This window comes from Bufo bufo, chromosome 4 (genome assembly GCF_905171765.1).
Source record: "Bufo bufo chromosome 4, aBufBuf1.1, whole genome shotgun sequence".
NCBI classification, from domain to species: domain Eukaryota; kingdom Metazoa; phylum Chordata; class Amphibia; order Anura; family Bufonidae; genus Bufo; species Bufo bufo.
The window spans coordinates 399,203,394-399,210,416 of NC_053392.1; the positions used below are offsets into that span (position 1 = coordinate 399,203,394).

The 7,023-nt window shown below is 48.0% G+C and overlaps 1 long non-coding RNA gene across 1 annotated transcript; it reads left to right on the forward strand.

Annotated features, from left to right (window-relative positions):
* Positions 1 to 1,299: 1,299 nt before the first annotated feature.
* Positions 1,300 to 6,425, forward strand: LOC120997755. The gene is made up of 3 exons (XR_005778217.1): positions 1,300 to 1,388; positions 2,593 to 2,597; positions 6,394 to 6,425. It is a non-coding gene; the product is annotated as an uncharacterized LOC120997755 (long non-coding RNA).
* The last annotated feature ends 598 nt before the right edge of the window (positions 6,426 to 7,023 follow it).

The following is a 7,023-nucleotide window of genomic DNA, read 5'->3' on the forward strand; positions in this document are numbered from 1 at the left end:
TGGGGATGCTGTTAGAAATGTATGACCCTCTTTACTGTAAAGGCCATTGCCTGAGGTCACCACAGTATTCAGAGGTGTGAGCCTCAGGGGGGCCATACAGTTCACAAGAGGTGACATTGTCCCTCAAGCATGAGTAGACAATGGATTGTAGATAAGCACTTTTGCTTGCATCAATTGGTTGGTTCATAAATGATTGTTCATGTAATCTTTTATAACTTCTTGTACAATGGGACAGTTAATTCTGGGAGTGCTAAGATTTTGCCTTTCATGTTGGGCAGGTACCTTAATAAAACTGACTAAAGCTACTTTCACACTCGCGGTTTTGACTTTCCGTTTGTGAGATCCGTCATGGGCTCTCACAAGCGGTCCAAAACGGATCAATTTTGCCCTAATGCATTCTGAAGGGAAAAGGATCAGCTCAGAATGCATCAGTTTGCCTCCGATCAGTCACCATTCTGCTCTGGATGCAGACACCAAAACGGTGCCTGCAGCGTTTTGCTGTCCGCTTGACGAAACTGAGCCAAACGGATCCGTCCTGGCACACAATGTAAGTCAATGGGGACGGATCCATTTTCTCTGACACAATCTGGCACAATAGAAAACGGATCCGTCTCTCATTGACTTTCAATAGTGTTCAAGACGGATCCGTCTTGGCTATGTTACAGATAATACAAACGGATCCGTTCATGACGGATGCATGTGGTTGTATTATTGTAACGGATCCGTTTTTGCAGATCCATGACGGATCCGCCCAAAATGCGAGTGTGAAAGTAGCCAAAGTTTGTTTGTGTGAGGCAACCCTCGCCTATATCAGTAGGACGGCATATAATATATGGTTCTAATTTTTTCGGTGCCAAGGTCTGTTGCTCCTTAAACTTGGCTCAGAGTGTCATCATAAGGGCATGTCATTGCATCTCTCCAGTATGTCTTACTCAGGTAAACCCTGTACTGTCAGCCTCTGTATGGGTTCCTACGTAGTATGGAGAAATGTCAGTCTATCTCCCTGTCTGTCACTGGCACTTATAAGTAGGCGTTTAGTCAGGCCAAAACTGACTGGTCCCATTAACGGTAGTAACTAACTACCATGGAGGCATAGCGTGTAATTTGGGTGCTAGCTGTAATGGTGCAGAACCCCAAACAACCAGACAGAGTTTAAACAATGGTGGATTTATTAATTGATGGCAGTACAGTCCAGACCAGAAATCATATGCAGGTAATCAATCCAAATAATAACTTGTGCAGGAAAACTCACAAGGGACAGCCAGACAAGGCCAAAGTTCATTTCCAGGGTCCAATTCGAGGTCCAACACGAGACTAACTGTTCCGCATAGAAGTTTCCCAAAGGCAGTCTCTAGAGATGGATTGATGAAGTCAGAGGTCATGCACAGGTAGAACAACAAATCCCAGCAGCTGTGTCTTTTGCAAGTAGGTTTCTTTTATTTCATTCCAGAAAATGTCCTATAACCAGGACACGTTTCGGCATACAAGCCTTTCTCAACAGGTCATGCACAGGTATTCTGGAAGAATGTGAACAGCAGCATACACCCGGGTTATCAAAACAACAGTGGGCACTGACCAGCCAGGGAGATCACCTCGTTAACACCTGCTAGCCTATCACAGAGTGCCATGTGTCTATTCCTCATAGGCCATATGATTATCCTAATCCCTGACACTTGTGCGGCCTTGGCCGGTCATTGATCACTTAACTCATGCCTGCCCTGTAATCTACTAGGGTTTAAGTACAGGTATATTCCCCGTCAGTGGCCGGAACCGCGTTCGCCCACAAAGGAGTCGGAACCAAAGATTCCGCAGGCACATGTGTGACCTGTCCCGCTACTCTAATGGGGTCCCCTGCAGACCAAGACCCACGAGAATTCCTGGGGGCCCCAGTGGACCGCAAAACAGGGGATTGTCTTACATTCCCCCCCCCCCCCCCCTTGAGGAGGCGGCTCAGAAGACTCCAAATGGGCTTTCCCCAGATTCTCACGATGGAAAGCTGCCACTAATTCATCTGCATGAACCTGGCGGGCAGGTACCCAACATCTCTCCTCTGGACCAAATCCTTTTCAGTCCACTAAATACTGGAGGTACCTCTGGACGAAACGGGAGTCCAAAATCTTATTAACCTCCAATTCAGGCTCCCCTTGAACCTCCACTGGAGATGGAGTTTGAATGAAGGGAGCTGACTCGGCTGCCAATTTGAGCAGTGAAACATGAAAAGTGTTCACTCCTCGAATTGATGGGGGAAGAGCAACCTTGTAACTCACCCAATTGATCTTCTGTGTCAACGGATATGGACCAATGAATCTAGGCCCCAGTTTGGCAGACGGTTGGCTCAAGGGAATGTTCCTACCTTAAACTCTTGCTCCGCAGTGCGATGACGATCAGCAAATCTTTTCTGTTGCACTACGAAGATTCCGCCGCGCCAACAACCAAATGGGTTGCCTATCTTGGAACCATTGGTCCGCCACCGGTGAGTCAGTGGAGGCCCCTACCAGAGAGGAGAGTCTTGGATTCCTGCCCCCCACGCACCTGAACGGAGACATCTTGGTAGAGGCATGTTCAGAGTTGTTATAAGCCACCTCCGCAAAGGGAAGGTGAGCTGCTTGTTCCTCCTGGCAGTCTGACACGAAACACCGGAGACATTGTCCCAGAGTCTGGCTAGTTTTCTCTGTCCGCCCGTTAGTCTCTGGGTGAAAACCAAATCAAAATGACATCCTAATCCCCAACCGAGAGCAGAAAGAACGCCAAAATCGGGAGATAAACTGGACTTCCCTATCTGAAATAATATCCTCCGGCACCCCATTTAATCGGAGAACATGTTTGACAAACAGATCTGCCAGCTCTACAGCCGATGGCAATCCGGGGAGTGGTATAAAATGGGCCATCTTACTAAAACGGTCCACCACTACCCAAATTACCGTACAACCGGAAGACCTAGGCAGATCTGTTATGAAGTCCATGGACACGTGGGTCCATGGGGCCGAAGGAATAGGCAGCAGAAGCAAAGTACTAGAGGGAGTGGACCGAGCCAGTTTACATTGAACACAAATACTACATACCTGTATGTAGGCTTTGATATAAAAAAACATCTTAGGCCACCAGACATGACGTTTACAAAGGGACATGGTGTTTTTTATCCCCAGATGCCCGGCCGACTTAGAATCATGTAACTGTTGTCTGATTCTGAGCCTGAAATTTACAGGCACAAACAGCCGACCTTCAGGTTTGTTAGGAGGGCTCTCTGACTGCAAAGGCAGAAGAAGAGAACACAAATCCTCCATTATATCTGGGGTGTTCAAAGCGGTTACGAAGTACCTCGCAGGAATAATGGGCTCAGGCTCAGAGTCACGTACCGAAATGACCTCTGGGAAACAACGGGAGAGGGCATCTTCTTTGACATTTTTTGTTCCCAGTTTGTAAGTTAACCGTAAATTTAAACGAGTGAAAAATAATGCCCAATGAGCTTGACGAGAATTTAACCTCTTGGCACTTTCAATGTATTCAAGGTTTTTGTGGTCAGTGTAAACCGTAATGAGATGTTCCGCACCCTCTAGCCAATTTCTCCACTCTTGAAAGGCCAACTTAACTCTCAGAAGCTCTCTATTGCCGATGTCATAATTGCATTCGGCTGGTGAGAGTTTCCAGGAGAAAAAGGCACAAGGATGAAGCCTCTCAGGATTTCCAGAATACTGGGAGAGAACCGCCCCCACACCAACCTCAGAGGCATCAACCTCAAGGAAAAAAGGTTGAGAAGTGTCTGGATGAATGAGGATTGGAGCGGAGCAGAAGGCCCGCTTCAGCGTCTCAAAGGCTTCGCCAGCCTCTCTCGTCACTTAGATGGGTTCGCCCCCTTCTTAGTGAGGTTCGTGAGGGGCACTACCACCGCAGAAAAGTTCTTAATAAATTTGCGGTAGATATTGGCGAAACCTTAGAAACGCTGTAATTCCTTCAGGTCCATAGGCGGAGGCCAATCCAGAACAGCTGAGAGCTTCGATGGATACATCGCCAAACCTCGTTAAGAGACAATATACCCTAGGAAGGGCAATTCTCTCACCTCAAACAGACACTTCTCGAATTTGGTGTATAGGCGATTCTCCCTCAGCTTCTGGAAAACCTGACACACATGATCCCGGTGAGTCTGCAGATCCGATGAGTAGATTAGTATATAGTCTAAGTAGATGACCATGAATCTACCCAAGAAATCCCGGAGGACATCATAAATGAACTTCTGGAAGACCGCAGGGGCATTACAGAGACCGAAAGGCATTACTAGATACTTGTAATGCCCGTCCCTGGTGTTAAATGCGATGTTCTATTTGTCACCCTTACGAATGCATACCAAATTATATGCACACCGCAAATCGAGTTTGGTGAAGACTCGGGCCCCCGCCACCTGAGAGAATAATTTCTTAATAAGTGGAAGAGGGTACTGATTCTTCACCGTAATTCGATTGAGGCCGTGGAAATCGATACAGGGTCTCAATCTGCCGTCTTTATTTCCCACAAAGAAGAATCCTGCTCCTGCGGGAGAAGTAGACGGTCAAATGAAACCCTTATCGAGGTTCTCTTTTATATAATCCCGCTGGGCCTGAATCTCAGGCTCAGTGAGATTATACAGATGTCCTCTGGGTGGCATGGTACCTGGCAACCAATCAATAGGACAATCATATGGCCTATGAGGAGGTAACACATCAGCCCCCTGTGGGCTGAACACATCCTGGAAGTGATGATTATGTTTAGGTAACACACTCCGGACAAATGTACCTAGTGAGGCAATCAGAACTCCACTGGCAAATTTGTCCAGAGTGCCAGTCCACTACTGGATTATGAAGTCTCAACCAGGGGAGACCCAAAATCACAGGAGTGGATGGCATGTCCAGGGTTAAAATGTTTAAGACCTCCCGGTGACCAGCCCCCACCGTTACCTGCAACCCGGGTGTCATCCACAACGACCGGCCTTCTTGAAGGGGAGACCCGTCCACAGCGGTGACGGAAATGGCTGCTTTCGGCTTAACGAACTGTTGAAGCAGGGAAGAGTCGATAAAATTTCCGACAGCTCCCGAGTCAAGTAAGGCGGAAAAAGGATGGTCCTTCCCTTGCCATTCAATAGAAATGGGTATGAGAAGCCGACTTCTTTTAAGAGGAGGCAGCAGAGCACCTAGTGGGTTCTCCTCGATTCCCACTAGGCTTTGTCGTTTCCCGGCAGGAGTAATGGGCATCTCTTTAGCTGGTGACCAACTCCTCCACAATATAGGTAAAGACCCTAATTTTGGTGATGAGCCCCCTCAGTAGGCATAAGGTGAGAGGACCCCAGTTCCATGGGTTTGTCAGCCGGATTACTGGGTTTTGGAGATGGACTGGATGAGGCTTGGTGAGAAGACCACTTCAGACGATGTTCCCGAATTCGATGATCAGCGTTGACCTGCTTGATTGCCACATCTAGTGATGGTGGGGATGGTAGAGATAATAACAAGTCTCTGACAGGGTCAGATAGTCCCAACCGGAACCGGTGCCAGAGAGCGGCATCCCCCCAGTTGGCACAGCAACGGAACTCTGCAGCAAATTCCTCCGCTGGGCGTCGTCCTTGTTGGAGATGGTACGAGTGCAGTTCGGATCATCATATAATACACTCATGGTATGAAAGAAGGTCTCCCCGGATATCCCGCCGGGAGATTAAAGGCCCAACGTTGCGGATCCTTCCTCAATAGGGACATAAAATGCTGATTTTCTGTTTGGTATTCCCTGAAGATGCAGGACGTCATTCAAAATATAAATAGCAGGAATCACGGAAGTTGAGAAACTCCTGCCTATTTCCCGAAAAAAACTCAGGTAGCGGTATCTTGGGTTCCACTCTGGGTTTTGCTGGAGTCGGGTCGGGCAAACCCTGAACTTCGTGAAGGAGGAGTTTAAGCTCGTCCCTGACTGTTGCCAGTTGTGCATGGATCTTGTTGAGATTTACAGCAGAGATGTTCATCCTCTGTTGGACCAAGAGATTGTCTGCTCCGGTCAATTCCACTAATTGCTGCTGGATACGATCCATGATAACTGGAGGTTGGGACCCACTGTTCTGTACTGGTGCAGAACCCCAAACAACCAGACAGAGTTTAAACAATGGTGGATTTATTAAATGACGGCAGTACAGTCCAGACCAGAAATCATATACAGGTAATCAATCCAAATAATAACTTGTGAAGGAAAACTCACAAGGGACAGCCAGACAAGGCCAAAGTTCTTATGCACAGAAATAGTCTGTGTAACGTAGTACCTAGGGACGAGACATTTCCAGGGTCCGATCCGAGGTCCAACACGAGACAAACTGTTCCGCATTGAAGTTTCCCACAGGCAGTCTCTAGACATGGATTGAGGAATTCAGAGGTCATGCACAGGTAGTCTGGAAGAATGTGAACAGCAACATACACCCGGGTTGTCAAAACAACAGTGGGCACTGACCAGCCAGGGAGATCACCTCTTAAACACCTGCTAGCCAATCACAGAGTGCCATGTGTCTATTCCTCATAGGCCATATGATTATCCTAATCCCTAAAATATATAGAACCGCGGCACTCGAATTAAGTAGTTAATTATTTATTTATTTATCCATCCACAAGATTAGGACTTAAGACCTAAGACTCCTAATCCCTGACACTTGTGCGGCCTTGGCTGGTCATTGATCACTTAACCCATGCCTGCACTCTAATCTACTAGGGTTGATGTACAGGTATATTCCCCGTCAGTGGCCGGCGTAGCGAATAAGATGCGGGTACGTTCAGCCGCGTAACACTTTGCGAACCTTCTTTCAAGCGTGCACGCGGATGCTCAAGTGGCCCAGCATGGATACCCGATCTCGTCGGCACGGACGCCGGAACCGCATCCGCCCGCAAAGGAGTAGGAACTGAAGATTCCACAGGCACATGTGACCTGTCCCGCTACTCCAATGGGGTCGCCCACAGGCTGAGCCCCACTTGAATTCCTGGGGGCCGCAGTGGACCACTAGCCCACAAAGCCCGCGGCACAACTAGC